A 19,902-nucleotide genomic window follows, 5' to 3' on the forward strand; every position below is an offset into this window, starting at 1 on the left:
ACCCAGACATCTCCGTGTTGAATAGATAACTCTTCCTGTTGTTGTTTGTTATAGAGCCAATCAGATTGGAGAAGTGGTTTACCCAGACATCTCCGTGTTGAATAGATAACTCTTCCTGTTGTTGTTTGTTATAGAGCCAATCAGATTGGAGAAGTGGTTTACCCAGACATCTCCGTGTTGAATAGATAACTCTTCCTGTTGTTTGTTATAGAGCCAATCAGATTGAGAAGTGGTTTACCCAGACATCTCCGTGTTGGATAGATAACTCTTCCTGTTGTTGTTTGTTATAGAGCCAATCAGATTGGAGAAGTGGTTTACCCAGACATCTCCGTGTTGGATAGATAACTCTTCCTGTTGTTTGTTATAGAGCCAATCAGATTGGAGAAGTTTGGTTTACTTCCAGACATCTCCGTGTTGAATAGATAACTCTTCCTGTTGTTGTTTGTTATAGAGCCAATCAGATTGGAGAAGTGGTTTACCCAGACATCTCCGTGTTGGATAGATAACTCTTCCTGTTGTTTGTTTGAGCCAGTCAGTTTGTCACATCTCCGTGTTTTTCCCAGAATCTCATTTGATTCTAAGGGTTCTTATCCTATCCTAGGTATTCCCAGAAGGCATTTGATTCTAAGGGTTCTTATCCTATCCTAGGTATTCCCAGAAGTCATTTGATGGATTTTTAAATGGAGCGGTTTCCTGGTGTTTTTTACCTGTCGGCTTCTTGTTTTTCCACAAAGGGAAGTGGCGTCGGGTTTTCTCACTGTTCTTCGCTTTTCTGCTCTACTTTTTATTTTTTTAATTTTCTTTATATAAGTGATATGGTTACACTGTTCAGGCTTTCTACTGATACATTTACACCTTCACTATGACAGGAAAACGTGTTGTCCAGGATGTTGTTTAGGATGGATGCTGACTGTGAAGGCTCTGAGAGACTCTGGGTTGAGGTCAGTGGGCTGACTGTGAAGGCTCTGAGAGACTCTGGGTTGAGGTCAGTGGGCTGACTGTGAAGGCTCTGAGAGACTCTGGGTTCAGGTCAGTGGGCTGACTGTGAAGGCTCTGAGAGACTCTGGGTTGAGGTCAGTGGGCTGACTGTGAAGGCTCTGAGAGACTCTGGGTTGAGGTCAGTGGGCTGACTGTGAAGGCTCTGAGAGACTCTGGGTTGAGGTCAGTGGGCTGACTGTGAAGGCTCTGAGAGACTCTGGGTTGAGGTCAGTGGGCTGACTGTGAAGGCTCTGAGAGACTCTGGGTTGAGGTCAGTGGACTGTGAAGGCTCTGAGAGACTCTGGGTTGAGGTCAGTGGGCTGACTGTGAAGGCTCTGAGAGACTCTGGGTTGAGGTCAGTGGGCTGACTGTGAAGGCTCTGAGAGACTCTGGGTTGAGGTCAGTGGGCTGACTGTGAAGGCTCTGAGAGACTCTGGGTTGAGGTCAGTGGGCTGACTGTGAAGGCTCTGAGAGACTCTGGGTTGAGGTCAGTGGGCTGACTGTGCTCTGAGAGACTCTCTGAGAGACTGTGAAGGCTCTGAGAGACTCTGGGTTGAGGTCAGTGGGCTGACTGTGAAGGCTCTGAGAGACTCTGGGTTGAGGTCAGTGGGCTGACTGTGAAGGCTCTGAGAGACTCTGGGTTGAGGTCAGTGGGCTGACTGTGAAGGCTCTGAGAGACTCTGGGTTGAGGTCAGTGGGCTGACTGTGAAGGCTCTGAGAGACTCTGGGTTGAGGTCAGTGGGCTGACTGTGAAGGCTCTGAGAGACTCTGGGTTGAGGTCAGTGGGCTGACTGTGAAGGCTCTGAGAGACTCTGGGTTGAGGTCAGTGGGCTGACTGTGAAGGCTCTGAGAGACTCTGGGTTGAGGTCAGTGGCTGACTGAGGCTCTGAGAGACTCTGGGTTGAGGTCAGTGGGCTGACTGTGAAGGCTCTGAGAGACTCTGGGTTGAGGTCAGTGGGCTGACTGTGAAGGCTCTGAGAGACTCTGGGTTGAGGTCAGTGGGCTGACTGTGAAGGCTCTGAGAGACTCTGGGTTGAGGTCAGTGATAAAGTAGTCTACAGTACTACTGCCAAGAGATGAGCTGTAGGTGTACCTACCATAGGAGTCCCCTCGAAGCCTACCATTGACTATGTACATACCCAGCATGCAACAGAGCTGTGAGCTCTCTCTCTCCTCTCTCCCCCTCCCCTGGTGACCAGCTTAGACAGTCTATATTTAATTGGGTCCTACCTCTGTTCTCCTCTTATGGCTTCACAGCTTTAACAGTTAATATATTCAGGTGGCTGAACAGAGCAGGTCTCAGAACAGGGCAGGTCTCAGAACAGGGCAGGTCTCAGAACAGGGCAGGTCTCAGAACAGAGCAGGTCTCAGAACAGAGCAGGTCTCAGAACAGAGCAGGTCTCAGAACAGAGCAGGTCTCAGAACAACAGAACAGAGCAGGTCTCAGAACAACAGTCTCAGCAGGTCTCAGAACAGGGCAGGTCTCAGAACAGAGCAGGTCTCAGAACAGGGCAGGTCTCAGAACAGGGCAGGTCTCAGAACAGGGCAGGTCTCAGAACGGAACAGGGCAGGTCTCAGAACAGGGCAGGTCTCAGAACAGGGCAGGTCTCAGAACAGGGCAGGTCTCAGAACAGAGCAGGTCTCAGAACAGAGCAGGTCTCAGAACAGGGCAGGTCTCAGAACAGAGCAGGTCTCAGAACAGGGCAGGTCTCAGAACAGGGCAGGTCTCAGAACAGGGCAGGTCTCAGAACAGAGCAGGTCTCAGAACAGGGCAGGTCTCAGAACAGGGCAGGTCTCAGAACAGAGCAGGTCTCAGAACGGAACAGGGCAGGTCTCAGAACAGGGCAGGTCTCAGAACAGGGCAGGTCTCAGAACGGAACAGGTCTCAGAACAGAACAGGTCTCAGAACAGACCAGGTCTCAGAACAGGGCAGGTCTCAGAACAGGGCAGGTCTCAGAACAGGGCAGGTCTCAGAACAGGGCAGGTCTCAGAACAGGGCAGGTCTCAGAACAGAACAGACCAGGTCTCAGACCAGGGCAGGTCTCAGAAAGGAACAGGGCAGGTCTCAGAACATGTTTGTGGTAAGGCAGAGGAGAGCGGGAGGGATTAGGAAAGAGAGAAGAGATAGAGACGAGAAGAGAGAGGATCTAGGGAGAGGAGGGAGAGAGAAAGAAAGGGACAAGGTAGAGGAGAGAGGGGGAGAAGCGAGAGAGACAGGGCAGAGGAGAGAGGGGGAGAGAGAGAGAAAGACAGAGAGACAGGGTAGAGGAGAGAAGAGAGATAGAGACAGGGTAGAGGAGAGAGAACGACAGAGAGACAGGGTAGAGGAGAGAGAACGACAGGGTAGAGGAGAGAGAGAGAGACAGGGAGAGGAGAGAGAAGAGAGAGAGACAGGGTAGAGGAGAGAGAGAGGGTAGAGGAGAGAGACAGGGCAGAGGAGAGAGAGAGAGAGACAGGGTAGAGGAGAGAGAGAGGGAGAGGAGACAGAGAGACAGGGTAGAGGAGAAAGAGACGACAGGGGGAGAGAGACAGGGTAGAGGAGAGGGGAGAGAGAACGACAGAGAGACAGGGTAGAGGAGAGAGAGAGACAGGGTAGAGGAGAGAGAGACAGGGTAGAGGAGAGAGAGAGAGACAGGGTAGAGGAGAAGAACGAGAGAGAGACAGGGTAGAGGAGAGAGAGAGAGACAGGGTAGAGGAGAGAGAGACAGGGTAGAGGAGAGGAGAGAGAGACAGGGTAGAGGGAGAGAGAGAGACAGGGAGAGGAGAGAGAGAGAGACAGGGTAGAGGAGAGAGGAGAGAGAGAGAGACAGGGTAGAGGAGAGAGAGAGAGAGAGACAGGGTAGAGGAGAGAGAGAGAGACAGGGTAGAGGAGAGAACGAGAGAGAGACAGGGTAGAGGAGAGAGAGAGAGACAGGGTAGAGGAGAGAGAGAGAGAGAGAGAGACAGGGTAGAGGAGAGAAGAGAGAGATGGTTAAGGTGGTGGCTTTGGACCAGCTCTCATTAAGAATTCACTTTTAATTAGGTCTCCCTCAACAAAGGACTGGGCCCTGACGTGGCCTGGATAACACACACAGACATACACACACTCCCTGTTCACAGAAACCGATGTACTGGCACGGAACGTGGTTCACATGAAGTCCCTCTGCCTCCATCTTCCCATTGGAGGAGAAGGTCAGAGGGGAGGGACCTCCTGGCTTTCTCATCCAATGGGATTTAGTAAGAAGGCGAGGAGAAAGGACTCAAGGAGTATGTTGTTTGAGATTGTCCCAATGCTCTCTCTCTTAATAATCACCTTCTCTACTCAGCCTCTTTTCCCTGCTCCTCTGTCCTCTGATGGACTGGTGTTGACTCATTACCAACCACTTGTCTCTCTCTGTCTCCAGTCCTGTCTGCTCCTCTGTCCTCTGATGGACTGGAGGACTGGTGTTGACTCATTACCAACCACTTGTCTCTCTCTGTCTCCAGTCCTGTCTGCTCCTCTGTCCTCTGATGGACTGGAGGACTGGTGTTGACTCATTACCAACCACTTGTCTCTCTCTGTCTCCAGTCCTGTCTGCTCCTCTGTCCTCTGATGGACTGGAGGACTGGTGTTGACTCATTACCAACCACTTGTCTCTCTCTGTCTCCAGTCCTGTCTGCTCCTCTGTCCTCTGTGGACTCTGATGGAGCTCCAGGAGACTCATAACAGGACAATCATGTGTCTCCAGACCAGATGGTGTCTCTCTCTGTCCTCTGAACCAGGATGGTCTGAACCAGTCTCTCTCATGCTCCTCAGGTCTGGTAGGAACCAGAACATGACCAGGACTGGTAGGAACTCAGAACATAACCACTATGGTAGGAACCAGAACATCTCTGAACTAACCAGTCCTGTAGGCTCCAGAACTGTCCTCTGGTAGGACTGGAGAACATAACCAGGTATGGTAGGACTCAGAACATAACCACTTGTCTCTCTCTGTCTAACCAGGTCCTCTGGTGGACTGGAGGACCAGAACATAACCAGGTCTGTCCAGGAACCTCTGTCCTCTGATGGACTGGTGGTGTTGACTCAGAACCAACCAGGTATGTAGGAACTCTGTCTCCAGTCCTGTCTGTCTGTCCTCTGATGGACAGAACATAACCAGGTATGGTAGGAACCAGAAGATAACCAGGACTGGTAGGAACCAGACCATGTCCAGGTCTGTCTCCAGTCCTGTCAGAACATAACCTCTGATGGACTGGAGGAACCAGAACATAACCAGGTATGGTAGGAACCAGAACATAACCAGGTATGGTAGGAACCAGAACATAACCAGGTATGGAGGACCAGAACATAACCAGGTATGGTAGGAACCAGAACATAACCAGGTATGGTAGGAACCAGAACATAACCAGAACCAGGTATGGTAGGAACCAGAACATAACCAGGTATGGTAGGAACCAGAACATAACCAGGTATGGTAGAAACCAGAACATAACCAGGTATGGTAGGAACCAGAACATAACCAGGTATGGTAGGAACCAGAACATAACCAGGTATGGTAGGAACCAGAACATAACCAGGTATGGTAGGAACCAGAACATAACCAGGTATGGTAGGAACCAGAACATAACCAGGTATGGTAGGAACCAGAACATAACCAGAACATAACCAGGTATGGTAGGAACCAGAACATAACCAGGTATGGTAGAAACCAGAACATAACCAGGTATGGTAGAAACCAGAACATAACCAGGTATGGTAGGAACCAGAACATAACCAGGTATGGTAGGAACCAGAACATAACCAGGTATGGTAGAAACCAGAACATAACCAGGTATGGTAGAAACCAGAACATAACCAGGTATGGTAGAAACCAGAACATAACCAGGTATGGTAGAAACCAGAACATAACCAGGTATGGTAGGAACCAGAACATAACCAGAACATAACCAGGTATGGTAGAAACCAGAACATAACCAGGTATGGTAGGAACCAGAACATAACCAGGTATGGTAGGAACCAGAACATAACCAGGTATGGTAGGAACCAGAACATAACCAGAACATAACCAGGTATGGTAGAAACCAGAACATAACCAGGTATGGTAGGAAACCAGAACATAACCAGGTATGGTAGAACAGAACATAACCAGGTATGGTAGAAACCAGAACATAACCAGGTATGGTAGGAACCAGAACATAACCAGGAACATAATGGTAGAAACCAGAACATAACCAGGTATGGTAGGAACCAGAACATAACCAGGTATGGTAGGAACCAGAACATAACCCAGAACATAACCAGGTATGGTAGGAACCAGAACATAACCAGGTATGGTAGAAACCAGAACATAACCAGGTATGGTAGAACCAGAACATAACCAGAAACCAGAACATAACCAGGTATGGTAGAAACCAGAACATAACCAGGTATGGTAGGAACCAGAACATAACCAGGTATGGTAGGAACCAGAACATAACCAGGTATGGTAGGAACCAGAACATAACCAGGTATGGTAGGAACCAGAACATAACCAGGTATGGTAGGAACCAGAACATAACCAGGTATGGTAGAAACCAGAACATAACCAGGTATGGTAGGAACCAGAACATAACCAGGTATGGTAGGAACCAGAACATAACCAGGTATGGTAGAAACCAGAACATAACCAGGTATGGTAGGAACCAGAACATAACCAGGTATGGTAGAAACCAGAACATAACCAGGTATGGTAGGAACCAGAACATAACCAGGTATGGTAGGAACCAGAACATAACCAGGTATGGTAGAAACCAGAACATAACCAGGTATGGTAGAAACCAGAACATAACCAGGTATGGTAGGAACCAGAACATAACCAGGTATGGTAGGAACCAGAACATAACCAGGTATGGTAGGAACCAGAACATAACCAGGTATGGTAGGAACCAGAACATAACCAGGTATGGTAGAAACCAGAACATAACCAGGTATGGTAGAAACCAGAACATAACCAGGTATGGTAGGAACCAGAACATAACCAGGTATGGTAGAAACCAGAACATAACCAGGTATGGTAGAAACCAGAACATAACCAGGTATGGTAGGAACCAGAACATAACCAGGTATGGTAGGAACCAGAACATAACCAGGTATGGTAGGAACCAGAACATAACCAGGTATGGTAGAAACCAGAACATAACCAGGTATGGTAGAAACCAGAACATAACCAGGTATGGTAGGAACCAGAACATAACCAGGTATGGTAGGAACCAGAACATAACCAGGTATGGTAGGAACCAGAACATAACCAGGTATGGTAGGAACCAGAACATAACCAGGTATGGTAGGAACCAGAACATAACCAGGTATGGTAGAAACCAGAACATAACCAGAACATAACCAGGTGTGGTAGGAACCAGAACATAACCAGGTATGGTAGCAACAGAACATAACCAGGTATGGTAGGAACCAGAACATAACCAGAACATAACCAGGTATGGTAGGAACCAGAACATAACCAGGTATGTCCTAGGAACCAGAACATAACCAGGTATGGTAGGAACCTGAACATAACCAGGTATGGTAGGAACCAGAACATAACCAGGTATGGTAGGAACCAGAACATAACCAGGTATCTCTGTCCAGAACATAACCAGGTATGTAGGAACCAGAACATAACCAGAACATAACCAGGTATGTAGGAACCAGAACATAACCAGAACATAGGACCAGGTATGGTAGGAACCAGAACATAACCAGAACATAACCAGGTATGGTAGAAACCAGAACATAACCAGGTCTGGTAGTCTCAACCAGAACATAACCAGGTATGGTAGAAACCAGAACATCCTCCAGAACATAACCAGGTATGGTAGAAACCAGAACATAACCAGGTATGGTAGGAACCAGAACATAACCAGGTATGGTAGGAACCAGAACATAACCAGGTATGGTAGGAACCAGAACATAACCAGGTATGGTAGGAACCAGAACATAACCAGGTATGGTAGAAACCAGAACATAACCAGGTATGGTAGGAACCAGAACATAACCAGGTATGGTAGGAACCAGAACATAACCAGGTATGGTAGGAACCAGAACATAACCAGGTATGGTAGAAACCAGAACATAACCAGGTATGGTAGGAACCAGAACATAACCAGGTATGGTAGGAACCAGAACATAACCAGGTATGGTAGGTCTCCAGAACATAACCAGGTATGGTAGGAACCAGAACATAACCAGGTATGGTAGGAACCAGAACATAACCAGGTATGGTAGGAACCAGAACATAACCAGGTATGGTAGAAACACATAACCAGAACATAACCAGAACAGGAACCAGAACATAACCAGGTATGGTAGGAACCAGAACATAACCAGGTATGGTAGGAACCAGAACATAACCAGGTATGGTAGGAACCAGAACATAACCAGGTATGGTAGCAACCAGAACATGCTCCAGGTCTGGTAGGAAACAGAACATAACCAGAACATAACCAGGTATGGTAGGAACCAGAACATAACCAGGTATGGTAGGAACCAGAACATAACCAGGTATGGTAGGAACCAGAACATAACCAGGTATGGTAGGAACCAGAACATAACCAGGTATGGTAGGAACCAGAACATAACCAGGTATGGTAGGAACCAGAACATAACCAGGTATGGTAGGAACCAGAACATAACAGAACATAACCAGGTATGGTAGGAACCAGAACATAACCAGAACATAACCAGGTATGGTAGAAACCAGAACATAACCAGGTATGGTAGGAACCAGAACATAACCAGGTATGGTAGAAACCAGAACATAACCAGAACATAACCAGGTATGGTAGAAACCAGAACATAACCAGGTATGGTAGGAACCAGAACATAACCAGGTATGGTAGGAACCAGAACATAACCAGGTATGGTAGGAACCAGAACATAACCAGGTATGGTAGGAACCAGAACATAACCAGGTATGGTAGAAACCAGAACATAACCAGGTATGGTAGAAACCAGAACATAACCAGGTATGGTAGGAACCAGAACATAACCAGGTATGGTAGGAACCAGAACATAACCAGGTATGGTAGGAACCAGAACATAACCAGGTATGGTAGGAACCAGAACATAACCAGAACATAACCAGGTATGGTAGGAACCAGAACATAACCAGGTATGGTAGGAACCAGAACATAACCAGGACATAACCAGGTATGGTAGGAACCAGAACATAACCAGGTATGGTAGGAACCAGAACATAACCAGGTATGGTAGGAACCAGAACATAACCAGGTATGGTAGGAACCAGAACATAACCAGGTATGGTAGGAACCAGAACATAACCAGGTATGGTAGGAACCAGAACATAACCAGGTATGGTAGGAACCAGAACATAACCAGAACATAACCAGGTATGGTAGGAACCAGAACATAACCAGGTATGGTAGGAACCAGAACATAACCAGGTATGGTAGGAACCAGAACATAACCAGGTATGGTCCAGGAACAGAACATAACCAGGTATGGTAGAAACCAGAACATAACCAGGTATGGTAGAAACCAGAACATAACCAGGTATGGTAGAAACCAGAACATAACCAGGTATGGTAGGAACATAACCAGAACATAACCAGGTATGGTAGGAACCAGAACATAACCAGGTATGGTAGAAACCAGAACATAACCAGGTATGGTAGAAACCAGAACATAACCAGGTATGGTAGTCTGTCCTCCAGAACATAACCAGGTATGGTAGGAACCAGAACATCAGAACATAACCAGGTATGGTAGGAACCAGAACATAACCAGGTATGGTAGGAACCAGAACATAACCAGGACATAACCAGGTATGGTAGGAACCAGAACATAACCAGGTATGGTAGGTCCCAGAACATAACCAGGACAGAACATAACCAGGTATGGTAGGAACCAGAACATAACCAGGTATGGTAGAAACCAGAACATAACCAGGTATGGTGGAACCAGAACATCCAGAACATAACCAGGTATGGTAGGAACCAGAACATAACCAGGTATGGTAGGAACCAGAACATAACCAGGTATGGTAGGAACCAGAACATAACCAGGTATGGTAGGAACCAGAACATAACCAGGTATGGTAGAAACCAGAACATAACCAGGTATGGTAGAAACCAGAACATAACCAGGTATGGTAGGAACCAGAACATAACCAGGTATGGTAGGAACCTAGAACATGTCAGAACATAACCAGGTATGGTAGGAACCAGAACATAACCAGGTATGGTAGAACATAACCAGAACATAACCAGGTCTGGTAGATAAACCAGAACATAACCAGGTATGGTAGGAACCAGAACATAACCAGGTATGGTAGGAACCAGAACATAACCAGGTATGGTAGGAACCAGAACATAACCAGGTATGGTAGGAACCAGAACATAACCAGGTATGGTCCTCCAGAACATAACCAGGTATGGTAGGAACCAGAACATAACCAGGTATGGTAGAAACCAGAACATAACCAGGTTGGTCTCTCTGAACATAGGACCTGTCTGTCTGTCTGTCCTCCAGATAACAGGTTCTCTCTCTCAGAACCTATAGGACCTGTCTGTCTGTCCTCCAGGTAACAGGTTCTCTCTCCCTATAGGACGTGTGTCTGTCCTCCAGGTAACAGGTTCTCTCTCCCTATAGGACGTGTGTCTGTCTGTCCTCCAGATAACAGGTTCTCTCTCCCTATAGGACCTGTGTGTCTGTCCTCCAGGTAACAGGTTCTCTCTCCCTATAGGACCTGTCTGTCTGTCCTCCAGATAACAGGTTCTCTCTCCCTATAGGACGTGTGTCTGTCTGTCCTCCAGATAACAGGTTCTCTCTCCCTATAGGACCTGTCTGTCTGTCTGTCTGTCTGTCTGTCTGTCTGTCTGTCTGTCCTCCAGATAACAGGTTCTCTCTCCCTATAGGACGTGTGTCTGTCTGTCCTCCAGATAACAGGTTCTCTCTCCCTATAGGACCTGTCTGTCTGTCCTCCAGATAACAGGTTCTCTCTCCCTATAGGACCTGTCTGTCTGTCCTCCAGATAACAGGTTCTCTCTCCCTATAGGACCTGTCTGTCTGTCTGTCCTCCAGATAACAGGTTCTCTCTCCCTATAGGACGTGTGTCTGTCCTCCAGGTAACAGGTTCTCTCTCCCTATAGGACCTGTCTGTCTGTCCTCCAGGTAACAGGTTCTCTCTCCCTATAGGACGTGTGTCTGTCTGCTATGAGGGACCGTGAGGAGATCTTTCTCCAATGCTCCGAGTCCTTCGACAGTGAGGACATGTGAATCACAGGAGGCTGCTGACGGGAGGACGGCTCGTAGAAATGTCCGGAAACGAAGCAAACGGAATGACATCAAACACCCGGAAACCATGGAAACCATGTGTGATGTATTTAATGCCGTTCCACCGATTCCGCTCCTGTCATTACCCACAAGCCTGTTCACCAACTTCCTGTTTCTGGGACCAATCAGAACAGTTAGAATGTTTTTGATATATTTAATACCGTTCTCCCCAATTAACCTGTTCACCAACTTCCTGTTTCTGGGACCAATCAGAATGTGTTTGATATATTTAATACCGTTCTCCCCAATTAACCTGTTCACCAACTTCCTGTTTCTGGGACCAATCAGAATGTGTTTGATATATTTAATACCGTTCTCCCCAATTAACCTGTTCACCAACTTCCTGTTTCTGGGACCAATCAGAATGTGTTTGATATATTTAATACCGTTCCACTGATTCAGCTCCAGCCATTACCCACAAGCCTGTTCACCAACTTCCTGTCATGTGAATTAGTTGAACCAGTGTTTGTTCCTGGTGACATGAAAGACACATTGTGTTGCTTTGTAAATGGACTTGATAAATGATCACGTTTTGGGATTAGTTTTTATTATAAATGTTCAGCTTTTCCACCCGTTTAGTGTTACAGACATGTTTTATAATCTGACATTCGTGTTTTTATAATGATGTTTTATAATCTGGTTCAAATCATTCATCAGTTTGTATTTGATGATCATTGTTCAGCCTTTTTAAATCCCATTAAGAATCAGCATTTTTGTCCAGCCAGTCTTTCTCTGTGTATTAAACCTCAGCCTCAGAGAGGGATGGTGGCCTCACAGTGTCCAGCCAGTCTTTCTCTGTGTATTAAACCTCAGCCTCAGAGAGGGATGGTGGCCTCACAGTGTCCAGCCAGTCTTTCTCTGTGTATTAAACCTCAGCCTCAGAGAGGGATGGTGGCCTCACAGTGTCCAGCCAGTCTTTCTCTGTGTATTAAACCTCAGCCTCAGAGAGGGATGGTGGCCTCACAGTGTCCAGCCAGTCTTTCTCTGTGTATTAAACCTCAGCCTCAGAGAGGGATGGTGGTCTCACAGTGTCCAGCCAGTCTTTCTCTGTGTGTTAAACCTCAGCCTCAGAGAGGGATGGTGGCCTCACAGTGTCCAGCCAGTCTTTCTCTGTGTATTAAACCTCAGCCTCAGAGAGGGATGGTGGTCTCACAGTGTCCAGCCAGTCTTTCTCTGTGTATTAAACCTCAGCCTCAGAGAGGGATGGTGGCCTCACAGTGTCCAGCCAGTCTTTCTCTGTGTATTAAACCTCAGCCTCAGAGAGGGATGGTGGCCTCACAGTGTCCAGCCAGTCTTTCTCTGTGTATTAAACCTCAGCCTCAGAGAGGGATGGTGGCCTCACAGTGTCCAGCCAGTCTTTCTCTGTGTATTAAACCTCAGCCTGGCCTCACAGTGTCCAGCCAGTCTTTCTCTGTGTATTAAACCTCAGCCTCAGAGAGGGATGGTGGCCTCACAGTGTCCAGCCAGTCTTTCTCTGTGTATTAAACCTCAGCCTCAGAGAGGGATGGTGGCCTCACAGTGTCCAGCCAGTCTTTCTCTGTGTATTAAACCTCAGCCTGGCCTCACAGTGTCCAGCCAGTCTTTCTCTGTGTATTAAACCTCAGCCTCAGAGAGGGTCTCACAGTGTCCAGCCAGTCTTTCTCTGTGTATTAAACCTCAGCCTCAGAGAGGGATGGTGGCCTCACAGTGTCCAGCCAGTCTTTCTCTGTGTATTAAACCTCAGCCTCAGAGAGGGATGGTGGCCTCACAGTGTCACAGCCAGTCTTTCTCTGTGTATTAAACCTCAGCCCTGGCCTCACAGTGTCCAGCCAGTCTTTCTCTGTGTATTAAACCTCAGCCTGGCCTCACAGTGTCCAGCCAGTCTTTCTCTGTGTGTTAAACCTCAGCCTCAGAGAGGGATGGTGGCCTCACAGTGTCCAGCCAGTCTTTCTCTGTGTATTAAACCTCAGCCTCAGAGAGGGATGGTGGCCTCACAGTGTCCAGCCAGTCTTTCTCTGTGTATTAAACCTCAGCCTGGCCTCACAGTGTCCAGCCAGTCTTTCTCTGTGTATTAAACCTCAGCCTCAGAGAGGGATGGTGGTCTCACAGTGTCCAGCCAGTCTTTCTCTGTGTATTAAACCTCAGCCTCAGAGAGGGATGGTGGTCTCACAGTGTCCAGCCAGTCTTTCTCTGTGTGTTAAACCTCAGCCTCAGAGAGGGATGGTGGCCTCACAGTGTCCAGCCAGTCTTTCTCTGTGTATTAAACCTCAGCCTCAGAGAGGGATGGTGGTCTCACAGTGTCCAGCCAGTCTTTCTCTGTGTATTAAACCTCAGCCTCAGAGAGGGATGGTGGTCTCACAGTGTCCAGCCAGTCTTTCTCTGTGTATTAAACCTCAGCCTCAGAGAGGGATGGTGGCCTCACAGTGTCCAGCCAGTCTTTCTCTGTGTATTAAACCTCAGCCTCAGAGAGGGATGGTGGCCTCACAGAGTCCAGCCAGTCTTTCTCTGTGTATTAAACCTCAGCCTCAGAGAGAGATGGTGGCCTCACAGTGTCCAGCCAGTCTTTCTCTGTGTATTAAACCTCAGCCTCAGAGAGGGATGTGGCCTCACAGTGGCCAGCAGCGGTCACCAAACTAAGGGTCGTGACCCCCGTGTTGGGGGGGTCACACAATTAAATTGACAATATCAAAACAAGATAATATAAATCATAAGACAGTTATGTATATTCTCCTGGTGAAAATAAAACCTAATATAACTCAAACGGAAAGCATTTGCATTTTTGCCCAGCCTGATGTGAAAACGAGGTTGCGGAAGAATTTTCCCCCAAAAATCCTGAAAATAAAATGTAAAAAAAATAAAATACATTTTATTTAACACATGGCCTTTGTATCCTTGTAATGTGGTTAACCTTAAAAATGGAAATTAAAAGGTTTAAAACCTTAAAAAGATCCAATTCAACCAGAGTGGCCCTTAAATCGTGGGGGAAAAGGCTGCTCCGAATGAATTTAGTGTGGCCTTTCGAGCTGCTATAAAATACCCATAAAACCTAGCGGTCAAACAGGGAAATGGTTCCAATCGTTTTTCCACCATTCATTCTGATGGAACCCCTGGTCTACAGGGATCTGAGCCTCCCGGTCACTGGTCGCATTCTAGAGATACAGACCACGTGTGTCTGGATGAGTCTGTCTGTCTGGCTGTCTCCAGCCCCTGGGCTGGTTTCTCTGGTTCTCTTCTGCCTTATAGTGAGCAGACCAGTCTCCAGCCCCAGGCTGGTTCTCTCTCTTCTGCCTTATAGTGAGGAGACCAGTCTCCAGCCCCAGGCTGGTTCTCTTCTTCTGCCTTATAGTGAGCAGACCAGTCTCCAGCCCCAGGCTGGACTGAGGTTCTCTCTCTTCTGCCTTATAGTGAGCAGACCAGTCTCCAGCCCCAGGCTGGTTCTCTCTCTTCTGCCTTATAGTGAGCAGACCAGTCTCCAGCCCCAGGCTGGTTTTCTGAGGGTTTCTCTCTCTTCTGCCTTATAGTGAGCAGACCAGTCTCCAGCCCCAGGCTGGTTCTCTCTCTTCTGCCTTATAGTGAGCAGACCAGTCTCCAGCCCCAGGCTGGGTTTCTCTCTCTCTTCTGCCTTATAGTGAGCAGACCAGTCTCCAGCCCCAGGCTGGTTTCTCTCTTCTGCCTTATAGTGAGCAGACCAGTCTCCAGCCCCGGGCTTGTTCTCTCTCTCCTGCCTTATAGTGAGCAGACCAGTCTCCAGCCCCAGGCTGGTTTCTCTCTCTTCTGCCTTATAGTGAGCAGACCAGTCTCCAGCCCCAGGCTGTTCTTTCTCTCCTGCCTTATAGTGAGCAGACCAGTCTCCAGCCCCAGGCTGGTTTCTCTCTCTTCTGCCTTATAGTGAGCAGACCAGTCTCCAGCCCCAGGCTGGTTCTCTCTCTTCTGCCTTATAGTGAGCAGACCAGTCTCCAGCCCCAGGCTGGTTCTCTCTCTTCTGGCCTTATAGTGAGCAGACCAGTCTCCAGCCCCAGGCTGGTTCTCTCTCTTCTGCCTTATAGTGAGCAGACCAGTCTCCAGCCCCAGGCTGGTTCTCTCTTCTGCCTTATAGTGAGCAGACCAGTCTCCAGCCCCAGGCTGGTTCTCTCTCTCTTCTGCCTTATAGTGAGCAGACCAGTCTCCAGCCCCAGGCTGGTTTCTCTCTCTTCTGCCTTACAGTGAGCAGACCAGTCTCCAGCCCCAGGCTGGTTTCTCTCTCTTCTGCCTTATAGTGAGGAGACCAGTCTCCAGCCCCAGGCTGGTTTCTCTCTTCTGCCTTATAGTGAGCAGACTGAGTCTCCAGCCCCAGGCTGGTTCTCTCTCTTCTGCCTTATAGTGAGGAGACCAGTCTCCAGCCCCAGGCTGGTTCTCTCTCTTCTGCCTTATAGTGAGCAGACCAGTCTCCAGCCCCAGGCTGGTTTCTCTCTTCTGCCTTATAGTGAGCAGACCAGACTGAGGGTCTCCAGCCCCAGGCTGGTTCTCTCTCTTCTGCCTTATAGTGAGCAGACCAGTCTCCAGCCCCAGGCTGGTTCTGAGGGTTTCTTCTGCCTTATAGTGAGGTTTAGACCAGTCTCCAGCCCAGGCTGGTTTCTCTCTTCTGCCTTATAGTGAGCAGACCAGTCTCCAGAGCCCCAGGCTGGTTTCTCTCTTCTGCCTTATAGTGAGCAGACCAGTCTACCAGCCCCAGGCTGAGGTTTCTCTCTCTTCTGCCTTATAGTGAGCAGACCAGTCTCCAGCCCCGGGCTTGTTTCTCTCTTCTGCCTTATAGTGAGCAGACCAGTCTCCAGCCCCAGGCTGAGGTTCTCTCTCTTCTGCCAGGGCTAGTGAGCAGACCAGTCTCCAGCCCCAGGCTGGTTTCTCTCTCTTCTGCCTTATAGTGAGCAGACCAGTCTCCAGCCCCAGGCTGGTTTCTCTCTCTTCTGCCTTATAGTGAGCAGACCAGTCCCCAGCCCCAGGCTGGTTTCTCTCTCTTCTGCCTTATAGTGAGCAGACCAGTCTCCAGCCCCAGGCTGGTTCTCTCTCTTCTGCCTTATAGTGAGCAGACCAGTCTCCAGCCCCAGGCTGGTTTCTCTCTTTTGCCTTATAGTGAGCAGACCAGTCTCCAGCCCCAGGCTGGTTCTCTCTCTTCTGCCTTACCAGTCTCCAGCCCCAGGCTTGTTTCTCTCTTCTGCCTTATAGTGAGCAGACCAGTCTCCAGCCCCAGGCTGGTTTTCTCTTCTGCCTTATAGTGAGCAGACCAGTCTCCAGCCCCAGGCTGGTTTCTCTCTTTTGCCTTATAGTGAGCAGACCAGTCTCCAGCCCCAGGCTGGTTCTCTCTCTTCTGCCTTTAGTGAGGGAACAGTCTCCAGCCCCAGGCTTGTTCTCTCTCTTCTGCCTTATAGTGAGCAGACCAGTCTCCAGCCCCAGGCTGGTTTCATTACTTCTAGACTGAGGGTTTAACTTACCAGGGCCTGAGGGTTTAACATTAGGGCTAGACTGAGGGTTTAACATTACCAGACTGAGGTTTAACATTACCAGGGCTAGACTGAGGGTTTAACATTACCAGGGCTAGACTGAGGGTTTAACATTACCAGGGCTAGACTGAGGGTTTAACATTCTGCCTTACCAGGGCTAGACTGAGGGTTTAACATTACCAGGGCTAGACTGAGGGTTTCTACAGGGCAGACTGAGGGTTTAACCCAGGGCTGGACTGAGGGTTTAACATTACCAGGCTAGACTGAGGGTTTAACATTACCAGGGCTAGACTGAGTTTAACAGAGGGCTAGACTGAGGGTTTAACATTACCAGCCCCAGGGGCTGAGGGTTTAACATTACCAGGGCTCTTCTGCCTTAGGGCTAGACTGAGGGTTTAACATTACCAGGGCTAGACTGAGGGTTTAACATTACCAGGGCTAGACTGAGGGTTTAACATTACCAGGGCTAGACTGAGGGTTTAACATTACCAGGGCTAGACTGAGGGTTTAACATTACCAGGGCTGGACTGAGGGTTTAACATTACCAGGGCTAGACTGAGGGTTTAACATAACCAGGGCTAGACTGAGGGTTTAACATTACCAGGGCTGGACTGAGGGTTTAACATTACCAGGGCTGGACTGAGGGTTTAACATTACCAGGGCTGGACTGAGGGTTTAACATTACCACTTGAGACCTTTTCTTTGATGCAGAACTTACTGGGAAACATGCGTGACATGTTCCCGATTGTCAACTTCTGTCTGCAATTGAATTAATAAAAGTTTTTGAATGATTTAATTAAAGATATTATCATAATGCTAATTTCACCAATGAGGCAATGATTGACAAGGGTGGAAGGAACGAACCCAAACAACTGCACAGAGCCCTGACCTCTAACCCCACCGAACACCTTTGGGATCAATTAGTACGCTGACTGCGAGCCAGGCCTAATCGCCCAACATCAGTGCCCAACCTCATTAATGCTCATGTGGCTGAATGGAAGCAAGTCCCCCTGCAGCAATGTTCCAACATCTAGTGGAAAGCCTTCCCAGAATAGTGGAGGCTGTTATAGCAGCAATGTTCCAACATCTAGCAGAAAGCCTTCCCAGTAGAGTGGAGGCTGTTATAGCGGCAATGTTCCAACATCGAGTGGAAAGCCTTCCCGGTAGAGTGGAGGCTGTTATAGCGGCAATGTTCCAACATCTAGTGGAAAGCCTTCCCAGAAGAGTGGAGGCTGTTATAGCAGCAATGTTCCAACATCTAGTGGAAAGCCTTCCCAGAAGAGTGGAGGCTGTTATAGCAGCAATGTTCCAACATCTAGTGGAAAGCCTTCCCAGAAGAGTGGAGGCTGTTATAGCAGCAATGTTCCAACATCTAGTGGAAAGCCTTCCCAGAAGAGTGGAGGCTGTTATAGCGGCAATGTTCCAACATCTAGTGGAAAGCCTTCCCATAGGAGCAGCAATGTTCCAACATCTAGTGGAAAGCCTTCCCAGAAGAGTGGAGGCTGTTATAGCAGCAATGTTCCAACATCTAGTGGAAAGCCTTCCCAGAAGAGTGGAGGCTGTTATAGCAGCAATGTTCCAACATCTAGTGGAAAGCCTTCCCAGAAGAGTGGAGGCTGTTATAGCAGCAATGTTACAACATCTAGTGGAAAGCCTTCCCAGAAGAGTGGAGGCTGTTATAGCAGCAATGTTCCAACATCTAGTGGAAAGCCTTCCCAGAAGAGTGGAGGCTGTTATAGCAGCAATGTTCCAACATCTAGTGGAAAGCCTTCCCAGAAGAGTGGAGGCTGTTATAGCAGCAATGTTCCAACATCTAGTGGAAAGCCTTCCCAGAAGAGTGGAGGCTGTTATAGCAGCAATGTTCCAACATCTAGTGGAAAGCCTTCCCAGAAGAGTGGAGGCTGTTATAGCAGCAATGTTCCAACATCTAGTGGAAAGCCTTCCCAGAAGAGTGGAGGCTGTTATAGCAGCAATGTTCCAACATCTAGTGGAAAGCCTTCCCAGAAGAGTGGAGGCTGTTATAGCAGCAATGTTCCAACATCTAGTGGAAAGCCTTCCCAGAAGAGTGGAGGCTGTTATAGCAGCAATGTTCCAACATCTAGTGGAAAGCCTTCCCAGAAGAGTGGAGGCTGTTATAGCAGCAATGTTCCAACATCTAGTGGAAAGCCTTCCCAGAAGAGTGGAGGCTGTTATAGCAGCAATGTTCCAACATCTAGTGGAAAGCCTTCCCAGAAGAGTGGAGGCTGTTATAGCAGCAATGTTCCAACATCTAGTGGAAAGCCTTCCCAGAAGAGTGGAGGCTGTTATAGCAGCAATGTTCCAACATCTAGTGGAAAGCCTTCCCAGAAGAGTGGAGGCTGTTATAGCGGCAATGTTCCAACATCTAGTGGAAAGCCTTCCCAGAAGAGTGGAGGCTGTTATAGCAGCAATGTTCCAACATCTAGTGGAAAGCCTTCCCAGAAGAGAGGCTGTTATAGCAGAGAAAGTGGAAATCTAGTGATACTGTTGATGTTGGTGATGTTGTGTCTTTCTACACCAGGGATGGGCCACTTTGATTGGACGGGGGCCACAAAAAAATCTGAACGGCCGCAGTTGTGACAGACTGAAGAAAACAACACTGATCCACTCATTAGTTTTTCATTCAGGAAGCAGCAGCATCATCATGTCTGTCTGGCAGTCTGTCTGGCAGCTCCCCACCTAGTTACACATCTATAGTTCTGACTGGCTTCCCAAGGGGGCGGAGCTCCATCTGTCCTGAGGTTCTGAATGTCCGTCCATCCCTCCAGCCTCCACAGCTTCCCTCTTCAACAGCTTCCGACAGCTTCCCTCTTCAACAGCTTCCGACAGCTTCCCTCTTCAACAGCTTCCGACCTGGGGGCCCCTCTTCAACAGCTTGTGACAGACTTCCAGTCTGTCAACAGCTTCCCTCTAGTTCAACAGCTTCCGACAGCTTCCCTCTTCAACAGCTTCCGACAGCTTCCCTCTTCAACAGCTTCCGACAGCTTCCCTCTTCAACAGCTTCCGACAGCTTCCTCCCTCGTTTCAGACGACTGTCACACTGTTTCCCACCTGACGACTGTCAACACACACTGATACGTAAACGAATGGAATTAACTGACAACAGAAAAAGGATCAACCATGAGCTGATTGGTTTATGCTCCACTTCCTGCTTGGTGA

The 19,902-nt window shown here is 48.3% G+C and overlaps 1 long non-coding RNA gene across 26 annotated transcripts; it reads right to left on the reverse strand.

Moving 5' to 3' along the window:
• Window positions 1–11,297: 11,297 nt before the first annotated feature.
• On the reverse strand, window positions 11,298–14,439 carry LOC127925531 (uncharacterized). Of its 26 annotated transcripts, none has more exons than XR_008121187.1 (4): window positions 13,641–14,439; window positions 13,151–13,514; window positions 11,598–12,987; window positions 11,298–11,447 (listed from the first exon to the last, which is right to left on the reverse strand). It is a non-coding gene; the product is annotated as an uncharacterized LOC127925531 (long non-coding RNA). The 26 variants fall into 26 exon arrangements; XR_008121190.1 differs by having other exon boundaries at window positions 13,151–13,451; window positions 13,578–14,439; XR_008121184.1 differs by having other exon boundaries at window positions 13,578–14,439.
• Between the last annotated feature and the right edge of the window lie 5,463 nt (window positions 14,440–19,902).

The sequence above is a fragment of the Oncorhynchus keta genome, unplaced genomic scaffold, assembly GCF_023373465.1.
Source record: "Oncorhynchus keta strain PuntledgeMale-10-30-2019 unplaced genomic scaffold, Oket_V2 Un_contig_5708_pilon_pilon, whole genome shotgun sequence".
Classification (NCBI taxonomy): Eukaryota; Metazoa; Chordata; class Actinopteri; order Salmoniformes; family Salmonidae; genus Oncorhynchus; species Oncorhynchus keta.